The sequence below is a fragment of the Rattus rattus genome, chromosome 4, assembly GCF_011064425.1.
Source record: "Rattus rattus isolate New Zealand chromosome 4, Rrattus_CSIRO_v1, whole genome shotgun sequence".
Taxonomy (NCBI): Eukaryota; Metazoa; Chordata; class Mammalia; order Rodentia; family Muridae; genus Rattus; species Rattus rattus.
The window spans coordinates 48,230,942-48,251,410 of NC_046157.1; the positions used below are offsets into that span (position 1 = coordinate 48,230,942).

Below are 20,469 nucleotides of genomic sequence, written 5' to 3' on the forward strand. Positions count from 1 at the left end.
TGATTGATAGATAATTAGATAAGTGATTGATTGATTGATGGAAGATAGATGATTGATAGATACATGATAGATGATAGATAGATAAAAATAATTGATTGTATTGATTGATAGGTGATTGATGTGATTGATTGATAGAAGATAGATAGACAGACAAAGAGATAGATGATAGATAGGAAGATGATTGATTGGATTGATAGATAGGGGATTGATATGTGATTGATTGATTGATTGATAGAAGATAGATGATAGATAGATAGATAGATAGATAGATAGATAGATAGATAGATAGATAGATGATAGATATGGATGATAGGGCTGACAGGCAAGCAGACTTGAAGGAAAACAGCTTCCTTTTAAGGCTAATTTTTGTGTCCTTACTTTAGAATTTAAATTCTCTGTGAAAGAGAATACATGCTCAACAGCCACAATGCAATGTGTTAACATAAGAACTTCAAAGTTTTATCAGGATTTGGACCTTGGTCCATCATTTCATGAAGCAGGAAAAAGAAATTAAAGGTCTGGAAAGAATATAATAAAGTTACTGTTTATGGTATTTGTAAGAATCAAAGCTCCAAGGACTAAGCTGAGTCATTTATAAACCTGGACCTGAGACAGAAAGCACACAAATCTTGTAAGCACGCATTTTTATAAAACACAAACTGTGATCATTTTTGTAACTACAAAGAAATGGACTCCTTTGGGTCTGATCGTTGGTTTTAATTCTATGGATCTCTTAAATACCGTGTTTATTGACTCTTTGGGACTAACGCCTCAGTAGCAAAAAATGTAAGGATGTTTGAAAGTGTAGTCCAGGACATCATAAGTCTGTGTCGTGTCAGCCATGGCTCTCAGGAAGAAAAGAACCAATGGGTGAATCTATGCTACAATAGGGAATTCCTTAGATGGATTCGCTCAATGGCTGTCTGCACACTGGTAGCTGCTCAGCAGTTCCAATTGGACCTGAAGGCCTGCAGGATTCCTAGGGAGTTGCTGGTCTTGCATCCACACTGGAAATCCAAAGAAACTGCAGCCTGCTCTCAGACTACAGGTTGGACGTGGGAAGAAAGGAGGGCGCCAGTCGAGCTGTGCTGCCCTCTGCCTGGGGCGCATACCTAACCCAGACCTTCCCCATCTGGAGCATGGATCTTCCACAACCAGCTCCTGCTCACTGAGCTCTGGAACCTCACCCGTCCTTGACACGTTGGCGAAGTCTTCCGTGTTGCCAGAGAGTGCTCTCCCAAGCAGCTGCCCTTCTTCCCACTGGTCCACTTCCTTCTATGAGAGTTCCTCCTCACTGCCAGGTCCCGCTCCTACCTTGTAGCTGCTGAGAGCAAGTGTGCTGCAGAGGGCTGAGGTAAGTAAGACCCCATGAGTAGGGCAACCAGCCACAGGCCACTCCACTTCCTCCCACAAGCAGACAGAAGAGGAAGCACCAGGCTAATAAGGTGTGTCTTTCAGAGGTGTCCAGAGAGCTACAAGGAACTGATGAATCCCCAGCCTTGCTGAGCCAAGGTCTCCAGGGAGCAAAGTGGTGAATGGGGGGCCCTGTGTCCCTGTGACTCTTACAGAGGATACCTCAGAGGTAGTCTTTCCCAGGCAGCAGGAGAAAGGGTCTATCTGACCTCACTCCTGGTGTGGATCCTGTGGCCTCATAACCCTAGTCCATGGTGTCTGGAAGATAACTATTTGAAGACTACCCTGTCCAGACCCTGTGTACTGATGCCCATCAAGTAGAGGGACCATGAACCTTCAGGCAGAACCATGGAGCTTGATAGGAACACCCAGAGCTAAAGACATGGGGAGAGTAGGCACTGATACATAGACCTACAGCTTTGAGTCATACACTATCTGGACCTCCAGAGAGACAGTGGCTGCAAGACCCAGCAGAGATGGGAGGATCCTCTTGGGGGAGGGCTTCCAAACATCCGGCTGGAGATGGAGGATCCAGATGTGACTGGAGTTGTATGGGAAAATTCCCAGAGACATGTGCAGTGGTCAGCTATGTCTGCCTCTTCCTGCTCAGATGATCCACACCTCTCCTTACACCTCCATCTCCAATAAATTTTCTTCCAGACTTATGTGGAGAACTGTATGTCTGAGTGATATGCATGTCTGTCTGTACATGCGTGCCTGTGTGCTATGTACATGTGTATGTGTGAAGTGAGCAGGTATGCACACGCAACCTATGTGCATGGGCATGTACAATTATGTCTGCGTAGTGTATGCATATGTGTGTATATGTGTGGCTGTACATACTTATGTGTGATTATGTATTATATATATGTTTGTGTGGTGTGTATATACGTGTCTGTGGTATGTGCATGTAGAATATACATGTGTAGTATGCATGTGTGTCCAGCATGTGCCTTTCCTATTAATGTTACCACATGACTCTCTGGGTGCTCAAGACTTAAAGGGGCTGGCCCAGTAGTTGTCATGCTCGGTAAGCAATGTGTTTAAGGGAGCAATGTTGGTGTGGGATGCTGGTTCAGACGAGGCTAGCCTCCCCACAATGGTCAGGCTTATAAGAGCTGTTCTCAAGGCCTCTGACAGGCAAGAGGGAAGCTGAAATCATGCTTCTGGTTCCCAGGCCCATCTGAGATCTTCTAAGATCTGAACACAGTAGCCTGCCCCCTCCCCATCATCACCCAGAGACTGGCTCATCCCTACTGTAGGGCTGGGTCCTTACACTGCTGTCCTTTCAGACGTGGGAAGACATCATACATGGCCTCTGCCTCTGATAGCACCCGAGGCAGCAGCCATGACAGGAGGGGACTGGAGTGAACTGTGAGGGAAATACGGAAGCCATAGCATCACCCACCTCTCTGCAACAGGGACTCCACACTTGTGACCTAGAGACCCACACCAGACTGTGAGCCATGAGTGGAAAGAAGAGGACAGGCCTCTAGGATGCTCAGATCTAGCCTGTATGAGACGCAGAGCTCTCCATACTTAAATGCTGATGTTATAAAAGCTTCTGCGATGGGGTTCTTTGTCCAAGCCCTAGACAGGGCTCACTTTGTGCTCTCGAGTCTGAGAGTACAGTCAGCTCCAGGAGAGCAGCTGGCTTTTAAGTAGCATCCATCGTGCCTGGAACATTCAGAGTGGAAACACAATGAGAGTGGGGGCGGTGCAGATGCTGACGGGACCAACAGAGGCAGAGTCCGGTAAGAATAGTCCTTAAGAATAGCTAGACGCTTCTGGTTTTGTACCAGGAGAGACTAAAAAGCACATGCTAGAGAGTGACTGAGCGAGAGCAATTCGATGATTGATAAGCAGGAGCTGTACAAATCCATGAGGTCACCGCCCCCACAGTTGCTGATGTCATGGTATACCTCTCTTCAGGAATGTATATGGTGTGTACAAAAGAGCCAGTGGGTTTAGGAATCTACCGTCTCAGGCGACACATCAGCTAGTACAGAACTGGGAGCTCCTCTAAGACTGGCAGTGGATCGAGCCAGTTAAGGATTTCCGTAGATCGGGTCAGGTCTTCCAAGGCCCCACCCCTAGCTGAGGAGCTATTGCAGTCGATGGCTGCAGGAGACAGGGAGGGGAAGACTGGTGGGTTGCCCATGTTCCAGTGAATGGCAGCACAGTCGCATGCAAATGAGAAGCACTAACTGAATTTAGTGGGTTAAAAACAATAAATAATTAAAACAGCCATGAAGAATGCTTGCTGCTCATCTAGCAACCCCAGTTCAGTCCCCAGGGCGCACATGACATCCCCAGGGAATCCAACATCCTCTTCTGGCTTCTTCCAGTACCCGCACACATGTAGCACATATACATAAGTACATACACATAAATTTAAAAGTAAATATTAAAATATGGAAGGAGGGAGGTGTGGCGGACGCGCCAGGAACGGGAGGCAGACATGATTAAGTTACACTGCATATATGTATGAAGTTCCTAATAAATAAAAATGTTATCTTTAATAGGTGGTGCTATATACACGGAAGTAGAAAACTAGGGAACACAAACAGGATTACTGGAGAGACTGAGAAAGCCGGTGATGCAGTATTTTATCCCTTGCTGAAGCTCTGGGGTCCCAGAACCTGGAGTCCAGTAGCCTGGAGTCCATCTGCCTTCGGTTCTTTTGTGACTGAGTAAGGCAGAAGCGACTCCATCTTGGCAGTAGGCACAGTTTAACTGTTGGGTGAGCGTTGATCATCACAAGACCTTGTTTTTGTTTTCTATAAGACAAGGGTGGCTGTGGGATCCCATTCTCCCTCCAAGCTCCCCTAGGGCTATCCAGTCTTCCCTTGCTCACGTCCCTGTGACATCCTTGCATGGGTACCTCACCCAGGGAGCCTCTGGCTTCTCTGGGGCCTGGTGGAGGATTCTAGGAAACTAGGGAAAGTTTACAACAGGAAGTCACCCGCCATTTCTAGTCTCAGCCCTCTGCTCTGTGGCTAAACTGCCCTCACTGGGGGGCATCATGCAAGCATCGCTCTTCATGGCAGCATGTGAAGTGGATGGGCTCTGTTTTCCCTCTCAGGGCGTCCCTCAGGTTTCATAACCCAGGTGTTCAGAGTTTGATTTCTCTGGAAGTAGGAAGTCGTCGTTCAATGCTATGACTGGTGCCAGGAGAGGGGACCCAGTCCTGGATAGGATCTCTACAAAAGGAAAATTGCCAAAGCCCAGAGCAGAGGCTATGGTAACACTACCGTCACCATTTCCTGAGAATGTGCCGGCTTGTACCATCTCTTCCCATCGTCTCTGCTACAGATTTCCTGTGGGTTGGTGGGTGGGTCCTGAGCTTCCTTGTGTAGCTACTTAGAATTCTGCGTTTTCAGTGTTGTGAAAACTTCCTGTCATCAACCTGCAAGGTAACCTCCCTGGCTGTTCTTTGTAATAGTCACAGTGTCCACGTAAGCAAAGGGAAGTGTGGGGGAGGAGAGGTGCACCCCCTCCCCATCCCATCAAGCTGCCTGTTATCAGGATATAGGGACATTACAACCTGGAGGGTCAGCCTTGCTGTAACTCAACCCTCTCCTCCTGTTCTCTAGACAGCATAGAGTCTAGAGGTCCATATCCACCCTGTTCAAATTTCCCTATCCAGGGATACAAGGATTTTGCATGCTGTCACCAGTGAGTTTTGTGGGTTTCCGTTTTTACTGCGGGAGGGTAGGAGGAATCTTAGTCAATGCCTTGGAGAGAGAATAAATCTGGGAGGTCCTCGGGAGGAACTGGTGTGATCCACTCAGTAACTAAGTCCCTGGAAGACAACCTCAATGCTGTTGACTCTCGGACACATTAAGGGCAGATTAGAGGCTGGCAGAGACAGGGTAGGGGGGTATCTAAAATCAGCAGTGTCGGGGTTGGGGATTTAGCTCAGTGTTAGAGCACTTGCCTAGAAAGTGCAAGGCCCTGGGTTCGGTCCTCAGCTCCAAAAAAAAGAAAGGAAAAAAAATCTGCAGTGTCCTACAACCACACTGCATCGCCTCCAGCATCACAGGGGCAAATAGAGTCTCAACTTGTAGCCCAGGCTGCATACTCTGATGACTTAACAACACAAAGTAGATAGCCCTGGCCTCAGCAGCATGGACCACACATTTGTATTTGGGCTGAGTGCTGCATTTGTAACATGTGGTGGGTGTGCTATGTCTGTGTTGACATATGGCATGTGCTATGTTTGTGTGTGTGGATGGTAATATGGCATATGTCTGTATATGTATGCGATGTGCCCAACTGTGAGTACCCACTCTATGCTTGGTGCCCCAGGGATCTCAGTAGGTATGTGGCCCCCCTTCATCCTCCTCTGAGCCTGATAACACTGGTGTCTGACTGGTGTGGAACCTATCTGATCCTTACACCCTGTGGTAGCAAGGACAAGATCCTCTTCACTCTACCCTCAGCAGACATTTGCACCCTGCACTTCAGACAAGTCAGGAGAGGATCTGTAGGCGGCCGCCTAGAGTCACCAAGCCCTTCCCCCTATAGGACACGCTGGGCCGGTGCACCCTGCTACCTATCCTAGCTGGGCTGCTGTCTCTGGGATCTGGTGAGGTTCATGAGGTCATCTCCACATGAGGTATTTCAGAAACAGTAGGCATACTTCATGGGCATAACAGCTCCAAGCCACTAGGAGCTGTAGATCCTGACCTGACCTCTCCTGGGTCTCTTCCCACCCACCCCTATTGACTCTGGAGCAGCTGGGGTGGGCAGAACCTATTCACCCAACTTGTCACTGCAGCCCTGTACCAGTTGTGTACCAAGGACAAGATGAGCACCTGTCAGGACTGAATCCAGTCAGGGCCCAGCTGTGCCTGGTGCCAGAAGCTGGTAAGAACCACAGGAGTTGATTGGCAGAGTGCGGCATTTATTACTTCTTTATCTATTTCTGTCTCTGTCTCTGTCTCTGTCTTTAGGTGTGTATGTTGTGTCTATGTGTCTGTGTGACTATCTGCCTGTCTGTCTGTGTGTGTGTCTCTCTCTCCTTGTTTCTCTGTGTGTCTCTCTGTGATATCCTCAACTATGACTGCCCTATGAATGTCTTTCTCCTCTTGGTCTCTCTCTGTATGTCTCTCCCTGTTTTTCTCTGTGATATCGCCTGACATGATTGACTGCCTTCTCTGTCTCTTTCCTCTCTGTCTCTACCTGTCTATCCCTCCCTCCTTCTTTCCCTCCCCCCAATGAATACACGCATTTCTACTTTGTTCAATATTCTGTGACTATCATTTGCCCAGTGATGTGTCAGAGTCTCAGGCATGACCATGGGCCACTCTAACTGCTCTGGATATCATCAAAATGACTTTCCCCATTCATTTTGAGTACTTTGAAGGGAGGGAGAGAGAGATGTAGGTGTGTAGATGTATGTGCTCATGCACACAAGTAAAGAACGGAATAACACTCTCCACCTTATTCCCTTGAAACAGGATCTCTATGAACCTAAGCTAGGCTATGGCCAGAAGTGCTTGTGCTTGGGTTACAGGCACTTGTGGCATTAATTTGTAGATGCTGGGGTATCTGAACTCAATTGTAGATGCTGGGGTAAACTTCACACTGTTGGAGGGAGTAGTTCAGGAGCAGGAAAAGGCCTACAGCTCATGGCTCTACATGACATGGAGCCCTCCAAGAGACCAAGGCTGTCTCCAAGGACAGGTATTCTTTAGCAGGATGTCCCAATCCACAGAAATTTCCATGTCAAATTTTAAGGGCAAGTGAACAGAAGATAGGCCAGGGGCTTTAGTCCTTCATGGTCAGTCAGCTTCCTCTTGACACTGAGTCCTTCCCCCCCAGAACTTCACAGGGCAAGGAGAGCCCAACTCAGTTCGCTATGATTCTCCAGAGCAACTGTTGCTGAAAGGCTGCACATCTGAGTACCTTGTGGACCCCAAGAGTCTTGCTGAACCCCAGGAGGACAAGGAGAGGGACCAGAAGCAGCCATCTTCATAAATGTGACAGTTTTCTTGAGACAGGTAGGTTTGAGCTTGGGGTAGACCAGGCACATAGCATTTACAGGAGTTCAACCAGAGTCCCCTGGGTATCACTGTGGACAGACAGACAGACTGTATCTCAGTTTCTTTTTCTGATGATATAATAAAATCTCTACACAGACAGCTCAAAGCAGAAAGAGTTTGGTTCACAGTTCAAGGGTGCAGTCTATCATGGTGGGGAAGTCCAGGCAGCAGAAGCTTTAAGCAGCCGGTCACATCACATCTATAGTGAGTAAGCAGAGGGTAATGGGTGAAACCATGACTCAGTACCCTTGTCTAACTCATAGAGCCCAGGATCCCAGCCAGGGAGTGGTGTCACCCACAGTGGAGAGATCCTCTTACCTCAATTAGCAGAATTAAGACAATCCCCCACAGGCTTTCCCAAAGGCCTATCTCCTAGGCGATTATAGATTCTGTAAGCTTGACAGTTAACAGGCAGACTCCTAAGCTTCCCAAAACCCTCAGGAGGCTGAAGCAGGAGGATCACCTGAATGCAGGAGTTGATTTTAGGATAGACACAGACACTTACATACATACCATGCACATCATACTTATGTATATGTTATATGTGTGTGTGTGCGTGCATATGCATGTGCATATGCATATGTATATATAAATTTAAAAGACCAACCTTGTCCATGGCTTTGCCTCTTGCTGTCTCCAAGCAAGAACTCAACCTCCATTGCCTGTCTGTGGTCTACACTGCATGCCTTGCCTTGTCTCTCTTATCCCTGAATTATGTTTTTGTTCTGCTTTGCTTTGTTTCTTTAGAAGGGAGAACAGACTACTTGAAAACCACTGTTGTGTTCACTCTCAGGAGGCCGAGGTGCTCTTGACAGAATAAGGGTCATGTTAAGTCCTGCAGCCAACAGATTTAAACCAGCCTTGCCCAACAGGTCTGACCCTGACCACAAAAATTATTTCAAAACACAGGCTCCAGAGTTCCTATGAGGATGGGGCCCAAGGAGTCAGGGTAGTAGATAAAGCCTTGAACAGGAGCAGAAGGCTCCACAGGCTGAGTAACTCACCCACCAGATTCACTATTCATGGATCTGGAGACTAGAAGTCCAAGATCAGGGTGCTTACAGGGAGGGTACTGGCTTCTCTGAAAACCTCTTCAGCCATCTGCTCAGTATCCCTACATAAGGGACAGAGGCAGAAGAGTTCTTGATTCCCAATCCCCCCCCCATCTTTTGTTAAGGCAGGGGTCTCACCATGTAGCTCAGGCTAGCCTCAAACTCAGAGATTCTCCTGCCTCTGCCTCCCAAGTGCTGAGGTTAAAGGTGTGTGCCCACAGGTGTAGGGGTCAGTACCTTTTAGTGAGGCTAACCCAGGCAGCAACGGTTGAACAAACCGAGGGGACTGAGGAACTCCTGGAGAGAGATGTCCACAGGTAGCACATGCTCAGTGGCCCAGCAGTGACACTCTTCTCTCTCACAGGTCAAACAGTAACATTCAAAGTGAACTTCCAGCGGACCCAGGACAACTCTGTTGACCTGTACTTCCTGATAGGTCTCTCTGGTTCGTTGCAAGGTCACCAGTCCAATATCCAGACACTGGGCAGTGACCTGCTCCAAGCCCTCAGTGAGATCACCAAGTCAGGCCACAGCCACTGTAGGCTTCTGGCTTAGCTCCTCCCCGTATCCTGGGCAACCCCTACCCCCACACAGCAGAGGCAGGTATCTGAGGGTCCTCAGGCCATCTGGAGTGTAAGTGGTGCTGGCCCTGCATCCCCTCCAGAGGCCATGCCCAGTCACTTGACCCCAAAATTCAGCCCTCCACTTCCTCTTCTTTCCTTTTTCATCTTTTTGCATGCTCAAAAGTCAGAAGTGCTAATTTCTAAAAAAAAAAAAAAAAACAATGAGCTTCACAGTACATTGATTAAGCATCAGCTATAGCATAAAGGCAATAATCACAGTGAGCAAAGGTCATAGGGTCAGCACTCCACAAGCACCAACAAGTTCACAGAACATAAGGCGTGTGTACATACATGTGTGGTATGTATGTGCACATAGGTGTGTGTACATACATGTGTGGTATGTATGTGCACATAGCTCCAACACATGTCCTGATTCCCCAGAACAGTGCTCTCTCTTTTCTGAGTAGTGATGCACTCCCTCATACTTAGACATACGCATGCCCATTTACACACTTGCATATGTGTGCATAGCCAATATACACCTACAGGCATGCTCACACATGTGTAAGATCACACGGTACATACATTCCCAGATACATAATCTGGTGACACACATGAACCAAGTATATCAATACCTAGACATGCTCACATACAGACAGGAACACACATGTGTGCACTGCGCTCACACGTATACACAATTTTGTTTGTTCAAATGTGCACACATGTACAAATACCCACATGTACCATACTTATTTACTACAAGATGAGTATCTCCCAGGCTCACCTCCCTGTCTTGGACCAGCCTTCTACCTCCCACAACCCTGGCCTCCCAGCCTCATCTGTCCTTCTCAGACTTTAGATCCAGTGTGAGCATGACCTTCCAGCACATCCTGAAGCTGACTGCAGACTCCAGCCAATTTCAGATGGAGCTGCAGAAGCAACTGGTTTCTGGAAAGCTGGATACCCCCAAGGACGGCCGGATGCTATGGTGCAAGTTGCCATGCGCCTGGTGAGCCTATAATCCCTACCGAGATCTGCAGACCTCCCAAAGTCTGGAGCCTCCTGGGGTGCTGCAAGCTGCTTTACACTAACAGTGTCCTCTCAAAGGTGCAGGCCCCTGGCTTGTTGTCAGCCTAAGAAGACTAGTCCTCACTAGACCCCTGGAGCCACTGGAGGCAGACTGGGGGCGGGGGGGAAGGAGGCAAAGGGACCTGGAAGTTACCTACAGGTTTTACTATTAGTCTGCGATGTCACTAACTCACCTGAAGCCTGCCTTGACCCTCTCAAGTGACCATTGTAAGCTGGACCTCACCTATGTCCTGAGTAAGAGGCCAATCTCACTTCCAAGCCACGACAGCAATCCCTGTGCAGAGTCCCTGTTCACTCCTGACTCCTCTCAGACACACAGCAGCCTTCATCTGTCCCAGGCTCTCTTTATGCCACTGCTGTAGCAAGCTGACTGCCCTGGCTGGGCTCTCAGCCCGCCAGCCTCCCTGAGGCCCTAAATGTATTGTGCTCTCTGATCATGGACCTTTCTCATGGTGTCATACTACAGTGTGTCACAAGCACATCCTCCTTTGCAGGGATGATCCTGGAAGATTAGTCCCCCTGTGCTCTCTTCACTGGATTCACCTGTCATGATGGATGCCACAGTATTCTTCTCCTTTTGGGGAAGGTTTTTGAGAGTCTGGTCCTGGGGAGATGGGCTGTGACAGTTCCAACTTTTTGGAAGCAGACATGTGTTTCATGTTCTCTCATCTCACACTTTGGGCATTTTAGCAGACTCACCTAAGAGTCAATCCTGACTCTATTTTTCTATTGTCTGGAGGCTGTGAAACCCCCAGAGGAGGAGAAGCTGTGGTTCCCCCTCTGCAAGCTGCCACACCTGGCTCCTTGGAGAGCCCAACTGAAAAAGCATAACAGGTAACTCCAAGACATTTCTTCCCCAGAGAGAAATCACTGGTGCAACAGGACAAGGTTTCTGGTGCTTGCCACTGACGATGATTTCCACTTTGCTAAAGACAAGACTCAGGGTACCAGACAGAACACCAGTGATGGACACTGTCACCTGAAAGACGGCATGTACAGGAGCCCGGGAGAACCTGTGAGAACCTTCCTGCCAGGGCACCCTCTGGGGCTCAACCCTGAATCACACACACACTCACACACACTCACACACACTCACACACACTCACACACACACACACACTCACACACACACACACACTCACACACACACACACTCACACACACTCACACACACTCACACACACACACACACACACACAACAGCACTCTTACAGACTTGTCCCCATGCAACAGGGGGGAAGGAAGAGGGGGCAGGGTCACGGTCATACAGTTCTAACTCTCCAGAGCCTTGGATACCTTTTTCCAACCTAAGCAACAAATTCAAGAAAATCTTCTGGAAGCTATGAATATCAGCCTCAGAACAGAGCACAGTGGTAGGACCCTAAGACACACTGAAGAGTCTCCCTGTTCTGCAAAACAAGTGGGAAGTCACAAAAAAGTGCAGATGGGCTAGAAGGACTCACTGAGAAGAACTAGAAGGACAATGGATCCACACAAAGAGGCCAAGTCTCTAGGGGATCAGGTGGGCTGGGAGGAAGAACTCCTGCAGGCAAGTCGCAGCAGGACTACTGGGAAGTTTGGAGAGACTGGATTGGAGGCAGTGGAGGTCTCCTACCTGAGTCCCAACCCAGCATGACAGCTGTGGGACCCTGTGGGTCACAGATGACTGGATATGGGCTAGGATGAAAAGCTCAAAGAAGCTACCAGGAAGGATTTGAGGGACCCTGGGTCAGCACCAAGAGGCCAAGCACATTGCAATTTCTGGTGTGTTCTCAACTGTCTTTCGATATCATCCATTTCTGATTAATTCTGTTATAATACCTAAACCTCTTGTTCCACGAGAGTCCTGCCACAGGACAAGGGCAGCCGGGACTTGAGCTGACACCAGAGACCTCAGAGCCCTAGACACTTGCTTTGGATAGGCAGTCTAACAGGATGTCTTTTCTCCCCAGGACTATCAGTCACTGGTCCAGCTGGTGAGCAAACGGGCTGGAAACAATATCCGACCCATCTTCATGGTGCCCTCGAGGATGGTGAAAACCTATGAGGTAAGAGAGATGGTCTTGAGCAAGGGAAGCATTTCAGCTACAGGGTGTGGATTCTCACAAGCTCACCAAAGTTATGTTTCCATGTGCCAGTTGAGAGACTATGACTAGAAGAGGACGTATTGTCCAGTGGCCCAAAACAAGGAAGATGATAGCCATAATCTACTTTTTTTTTTTTTGGTTCTTTTTTTCAGAGCTGGGGACCGAACCCAGGGCCTTGGGCTTCCTAGGCAAGCGCTCTACCACTGAGCTAAATCCCCAACCCCCATAATCTACTTTTAAAGTCTGACCAGTTCTTCTAGGCCAGCAGGATCCCTAGAGGAAAACCTCAGACCTAAGGTCTGCAGTGGGACCTGCAGTGGGGGCCTCAGCTTTCTCCTCTTTGACTGACAATGATAATCACCTGAGAAGACCACTATAGGGACCCCTAAGTTGATTCATCCAATTACTTAAGAAATCAGGTGTTCTAGGAGCAAATTCTCCCCCTCCGTGAGTGACGCCCCTGACATTGTCCATCCTCAGAGCCACAGTCACATGTTTTTCAAGTCGACTTCCCTTGTGTCTCATCTCTGAGGCTGTGCCTGCCACCTTATACAACAGCCAGGTGCTGGGCTAGGCTGAGTATGAACCTGACTCCTGGGGGAGTAAAACACTACAGAGGCTGGTAAAGTGACATTTGTTGTCTGTGCATTGCTGAATGAGGACTCGGGGTTGGGTCACATCACAGGTCTCAGGCAAGCCTTGGTTGCCAGGACAACAGGAAATTCTTGCAGTTAGGTTTTGGGGGCTCCCGACAAGTTGGGGGAGGGGACAGCTAGTCTACAGAGACACCAAGAAAGAAGAGGAGGCGGCCTGGAATACCTCCATAACGACCAGCCACAGAGAACAGTGGTTTGGCTCTGCACAGGTTGCCAGCCAGAGGATCAAAGAGGAGACCACTCCTTACTCAGGACATCACAGCTCCTATGTCCTCATCTGTAATTGGGCTATGACAGTACCCCTCCTCATAGGGTTGTAGACGATCCCACTCGTTGCTGTCAGTGGCAGTCATCACACTCCCACAGACAGCATTGTGAAAAGCAAGGACACCACAGATAGGAGACTTGCCCCACTACTTCCTTTGCCTTGATGGGTCATTGGCCTTCCTAAGTATCTGTTTCTTGGAGATTGGTCATGACCACAGGAAGCATATAAGATGTTAGATACAAGACCCTTCTGGGACTGTGAAAGGCACTCTGGTTCCCAGTTGAGGAGGCTTGAAACCCTGGTGACCCTAAAAGAGATGGTATACATTTTAGCTGACTCCCAGGAAGCCAGGCCAGTCACTAGCCACAGTCCTCCATGGATTTGTGGCCATCAGTCACATAAGGGCAACGCCCCAAGTCCCTCCACAGGTAGAGGACATGGCCATAGGTCACGTTCGCTCAAGACAGATCTCCATTATAATGAGGTGCCTAAAGGCCTGGAGGCTTAGCCAATAAATTTCCCTTCCCAGACACTTCTCCCTGCAAAAGGTAATTTAATCTCCAGTCCACATTGAGAAGTGGAGTACAGTTTTACTCATCCACGTTCCGCCATAACAATAACTATCTTAAAGCCATGGGCTGTTTTATTGAGATATGTCATGGAAAGCCACAGAGAAGGCCTTTGCCTACAGAGCCACCATTTAATCTCCTGTAGAAGGCCTCCCTGAGCTCCCAGCAGCTGCCACCAAGTTCAAACCTCCACCATCCAGCTTCCCCCTATTTTCCCCCTTGGCCCTGGGCTAGACCCAGACTGTGGGCCCCCATTTCATTCTCAGCTCTTCTGTGGCATCCCAATGGTACATGGATGCCCAAGAGCCCGAGAACCTGATGGCCCCAGCCTCCACAGCTCTGGCTGTGTCCTGCACTCAGACCGTACTTCTCCACCCCCTGAGCGGTATCCCGAGGCTTCCCACAGCCTAATACCCGCAGTGTGGGGTAAGTGCAGTCAACTTCCCTTGTCCTGCCTCCCCAAGCAGCCCAAGCCCTGTGGTGGAGCAGACGCAGGACTCCACATTGACCCCACACCCTTCTTTGTGCATGTGTCTGGATTTCAGAGAAACAACTTTCACAAGGCAGAACCCAAATTTTCAGGGGGGTGGTCCCAGGACCAAGACAGGTGGCAGTGAGTTACAGAGAAGGTTAGTGGCCCAGCTGTTGCAAGCTTTCTGTGCTTCACAGAGAGGACAGACTCCATTCTAGAGAGTCACGGGACAATGCTGGGTAGAGAGGTGGCCTGACTGTCAGTAGTGTGTCCCTGGAGAGGGTGGCAATGCTCCTTCTTCTTTGTGAAATATACCATCTTTCAATGACACTAGGGCAATGGTAGGGAAGTAGCTGGCCTGTCTGTTATCAGGAGCTCAGGCTGGGCCACCTCCAGGGACATTCTAGGAAGCAGGCCACTCCTGCCAGAGCTGATTGTCACAGGGCTGTGTAACACTGCCACCATTGAAATCAGTTTGCTCAGACTGAGTCATGCTCAGGACTTCCCTCTTCCTGTGACTTCACCACATTCTAGATCTGTACCCTGTGTGGGATTTCTGTCCACCATGCTGATATGCTGAAAATACTGTCCCGTGGTGAGCCAGATGCATGTTCCCTGTTAGTGACATCACCAGCTTGCCACTGGAACTGCCAGGAGCACTTACACCACAGACACGAAGGCGCCATGAGCCACATGTTGGCACTTGGCAGCATGCTGCTGGTACTCATTCTGTGACTTGAAGTCAGGAGATGGTCGATCATCATCCTGGAGAGTTTAGGAGACCCTGTGGGTGTCACAGGCCCTCGTGAGCATGGAGGAGTTGGTGGCACCAGGTGCTAGCTTGATCTTCTCTCCCAACAGAAACTTACTACATTCATCCCCAAGCTGAACATCAGGTAGCTGTCAGATGACTCCAGCAGCATGGCATAGCTCATCGGGAACACCTACAGTATGAGTCTCCTGGAGAAGCTGCATGAGATGATGAGAACTCCACAGTTAGCAAAGCCCTGACTCGGGAAACCCCATTGTCGCCCCCTACAGGCACCTTAGTCTTCTGGACAGACTCAGAGTGCAGGGCAGCTCCTCTTAGTAGTGTATACCACCCCAGATCTCATCTGGCTCTCCCTGAAATATGAGTTCTAAGCCCTACTTTAATGGGGCTCTTCCTTGTCAGCCACTATGGGGATATAAGAGGGCAGATGGCCAGGGGGGAGCACATACTGCCTCATAGGCTGGAGGGACCTCAGAAACCACCTCAGCAAAGTTGCACCCTGTGTATACAGCCTTGAGGAGGGGGCGTCTGTCCGTGACTGTGTTAAAGTTACTTGGGGGGAAAGGATGTCATTTAGCTTAAACCTTGCTGTCTATCATCAAAGGACAGCAAGGCAGGAACTCAAGCAGGAACCTGGAGGCAGAAACGGAAGCTAAGGCCATGGAGGAACACCGCCTACCGGCTTGCTCCCTGTATCTTGTTCTGACACTTTGCTTATACAGCCTAAGCCCACCTACCCAGGGATGACACCACACAGGGTGCATGCAGGGCCCTCCCGCATCAATTAGCAATTAAGAAAATGCCCATAGACATGCCCGATCTGATGAAGGCAATTCCTCAATTGAGGTCGCCTCTTCCAAGGTGACTCTGGTTTGTGTCAAACTGACAAAAACAGATCAGCACAGAACCTCGTGCATGCCAGGCCCCCAAACATGCCTCATGCAAACCCTGAGTCCACCCTCCTCCCTGGTGTGTGGTCTGTCCAGCTGCATCTAGGTTCACTCCCTTGGAATCCCAGGGTTCTGGTAGACACCAGCATGCACCAAACACTGCTCACTGCTCAGGACCCATTTAGTCCCTACAGATACAGAAATCCACAGACGACAGGCATCCGCAAATTCTGACCTAGGCTCCTAAGGGACTGGCAGCACAAGTGTGTGATGTTACTGACCAAGGAAAGGTCTCGTTTCCTTCTCTAGCCTTGTGAGCCTCAGGTGCCTCAAAAAGGCTCCTGGTCACTGCCCAGTCATGTCTAGCTCTGTCTTCACAGGGATGAGTCCGGTGGCACCATCATTGCATACTCAACAGATGTCACCTGTCCCTTCTCCTTCCACCTGTGTCTCATCTCCCATCACTTTAGTTGTCTATCCCGCCTCCTCTGCCAACCCTAGTATTGAGCAGCAGGGATCACAGCTGTGTCGGTGCTGGTCACCTGCCAGTAGCCTGTCTCAGAGCAAGCCATGGCATCAGCCTGCTGTCCCATCCTCACACATTCACTGAGCTCCCAGTAGATCTCTGTGTCATCAACACAAACAGGAGGGGCGTGAGACGTGCCACAGTACTGGGGGACAGGGACAGTTGGACTTGTAACTCCTGAGTTTGCTTGTGTCTGTCCCCAGAAACTCTCCTCCAGAGTCATCCTGGACCACAGCACCATCCCCAGCATCCGGACAATTACCCACGACTCCTATCACAGCAATAGAACATCAAGTACAGGCAAATCCAGAGGGAACTGCAGCCGTGTACAAATCAATGACCGGTGAGCCTAGGTACAAATCAATGACCGGTGAGCCTAGGATTCCAGCAGCCAGCCAGCTCCTTCTCCCTTTAAACACCACTTAGCAGAGCCCAGGTGCTATCATTGTGGTAATGTTAAGGAATGGGAGGGCACCTCCCCAGCAAACTCTAGACCCCTCCTGGAATAGCCCAGATACGCAGACCAGTGGGGTGCAATAACAACACCCCTTGGGGGCAAGTGCTAGACTCATAGAGAGATATAAACAATACCAGTTTGGATCAGGCTTTCTTACTTTTGTTTCATTTTATCTTTGGATGGAAACATCAAAGCTCTCCCAAGTGAGCAGAAGAAACATGAACTGTTTCCCCAACGTGCTAGATACACATTTGTTACCCAAGCTTTCCATATTTCTTTTTGCTTGTGAACTAACATCTCACACCAGACAAACCCATGCTTCTTTGCCTCACTCTACTCTCTGATTGGCTGACAGGAAACTCCACTCAGCAGAAAACAGAGATTCAGAAGCAAGCAAGGGCTGGGAACAAGACAGGTCAATCAAAGCTAAGAGATGTGGTCCCTCAGTCACCTGAGATCCAGGGATATTCAGAACCCACAAATAGAGGACCATTCGCCCCATACGGTCTGTCTGTATAATGCACTGCATGGTACCATAGTAGCCTGTGAGAGCAAGTGTTCAAGACCCAAGGTCAAGCTCATGCTTGGCCACTCTACTAAGGGCAGCCTCAGGAGGGATCTCAGTGACTACTGAGCTTCCGTTCACAGTGCTCGGGAGACCATTGAGAAAAGAACAAATGTGCTATGCCATACTTTCCAGGTGTTTGGATGTGTGCAGGGCCCAAAGGGGCTGAAAGTGTGCCCATCCCTGGAGATCCTTAGCACAGCTCTTCCTACACTGCCCCAGGTGCAACTCTGGCTACATTGGGAACTGGAGGGAAGCTTCCAGAAAGACAATAGTTCCAATGTGTGCTCGGGGCTGGGGTACTGCATCTGTGGGCAGTGTGTGTGTCACACCAGCGACATCCCCAACCAAGTGATCTCTGGGCAATACTGTGAGTGTGACAATGTCAACTGTGAGAGATATGACAGCCAAGTCTTCGGTGGCCCATGTGAGTGACAAGGGTCACTGGAGGTGGAGACTTTCTTGTCGGTTTGCACCAGGAGACGTTGAGTGGAACACTGGGATATACAGTGGATAGATGAGTGCTGGACTTACTAAGCCACACAAAAGCAGCAAGCCTAGGTGGACCTTCCATCTCTGATGGTCGGGCTTTGTCCTAGGAGGAGGGTAATAAGTAACTATCCTGACTCAAGAGCTATTTAGACAAATATGGGGTCTAGATGAAAGGTAGCTTTGTTGCTGGAGGTAGGGGGCGTCTCCCTAGTCTCTGTATCTTTGCCTACCTATCCTTGCATGGTATTGTGGGATTGTATGAGGAGATACAAGTACAAGCAGGCAGAAGACATTGTAAATACAGCACTATCCAGCAAGGGCCCAGGGCGGAGGGAAAATGATTCCTGGTTCCTACCTGCCTTCAGGAAGATGAGTCAAGGCAACCCTGGTTGGTTTCCAGGGAGGGGCCTCTGTGCCTGCAGCCAATGCAGTTGTAAGGATGGTTTTGAGGGCTCAGCCTGCCAGTGCTGGACATCCACAGTGGGCTGTCCAAGACAGGCTGATAGAGTGCAGTGGCCATAGTCGATGCCACGGTAACAGATGCAGCTGTGACCCGGGCTACCAGCCACCACTGCGTGAGGAGTGTCCTGGCTGTTTCTTTCCTGCTACAAGTACTAGTGAGTGCCCTCACCTCCCACACTGGCCTCACTGCCAGGCCACCTGGGAGTCCCCAGGGACACCGCCACACCATAGTTCTCAGTGAGATCCAGCAAACCCAGCAGGAAGCCTTATTTTGAGGAGAATCTTACCTCCCTTGAGCCTTTGGACCCAGTCTCAACTAGCTCTACCCTTCACTTCCTCCCAAGACTACTGTCTGTTTCAACCTCACCTGCACTATTGTAATGGCCTCTTAGGGTCACTAGGACTCTTTCCATAGGATCAACCTGTATGTGGACATCCTCACATTACATGCTGTGGATCTTGACAACCCCATATGCCCTGAGACACCTGTTTGCCCTTGCACACCTGTACCCCTTAATCATTAGGACAGCATGACCCACCAGTCTACACTCCCACACTATGCACCTTGACACAACTGTGAAGTCTTGCACACCAGTACATACTGATCCAACAGTGCACCCTAACATACAAGTATGCACTCACACAGCATGCTCCCTTACACACACACACACACACACACACAACCTCACACATCAATACAACTTATTCACCAGTGCGCCAACACACCAGTATATACTCGCATAATGTGCACCTTGACAAACTCACAGTTTTGTACACCTGTTTACCCTGATTCACCAGTGCGTCCTAACATACAAATATACATTCACACAGCATACACCCTGACACATATGCATCCTTACACACCAATACACACTTATTCACCAGTGCCCCCCACAGCAGTATGCGCTCATGCATCATTCACCCTAACATATCTATGCAGCCTGACACCTGTGAAGTCTTACACACTTGTGTATCCTGATACATTCCAGCGTCTTTGCATAGTGCTGAAACCCCAACACACCTGTGCACTTTGCCCATCCAAGTGACATTTGTCTCATGCTCTTGGGTCCCCTCATCACCTCATTCCATCAAACTCATTCTCATCTTTTTCTCAGCTCCTATGCCAGGTACTTGAAACACAACAGTACAATAAGATACAGAGTGTTGGATTCTGTTACATTCACCCACCCCCTTGAATGACAAGACCTGTATGACCGAATGGGACTCTGAGGGCTGCCATATGACCTACACTCTATATCAGCAAGACCAGGATGACATCAATCCCATCTACATAAAGGAGAGCCAAGGTGAGGCTAGGCAGTGCCCAGATCCAGTGCAGGTGGGACATAATGACAAGAACTCTGGCCATCGGTGCCTCTGCTGATATCAAGAGGGCTGCAGAGGGAAGGGTCTCTCTCCTGTGGATAAGGATACATAGCAGCAAGAGGGGAACTATCCAGGATAACTGGGCAGGTATGTAGTGTAAAAAAGCTGCCATCCATAGCCTTACCTGACCCTGTACTGAGAGATGGACAGCAGACAGGGTCCTCTGGGGTAGCTCCAGTATGTGTTGAGAGGGGGACCACTGAAGCAATGACCACATAGTGAGGGCATCTCCCGTTTGATGGGAGGGCCCTAAGGGATAGTGCCTATTAGCTGTTTCATGACATCTATAGGGGATCTATGCCTCAGAGCAGTGGGGGATGCTGCTGTCTACAGCACTGTTGGGCCCCACTAAGCTCAGGTCCTTGATGGTAATGCCTGCAAACTGGGGGTCATGACCTGGTCTTCATGGGGTTCATATTGCAAAGAATATGCATTCCTGGCATGGTTCTTTCAGACAATGCTCTGCACAGGGTGAGGCTACAACAGCAGTTAAAATGATTCATAGACCCCGTGGCGAGGGGCCCCTTCTCCTGGGGAAAAATGAAATCACTGGGAAAAGGAGGTCTGTCATCCAAACGGGTTCAAGGTTGTTCCTGAGCACGCCAGGGAGCCATTAGGGGTTCCCAGAAGAAGAGTAGCAACATCTACATTGTCTTGTTTAATCCCAGCTAGCACCCAGGGTGGACATGACCCTTTCATC

The 20,469-nt window shown here is 49.4% G+C and overlaps 1 pseudogene; it reads left to right on the plus strand.

Moving 5' to 3' along the window:
- Positions 1–20,469, plus strand: part of LOC116898342 — a 37,342-nt pseudogene that overhangs the window by 15,415 nt on the left and 1,458 nt on the right.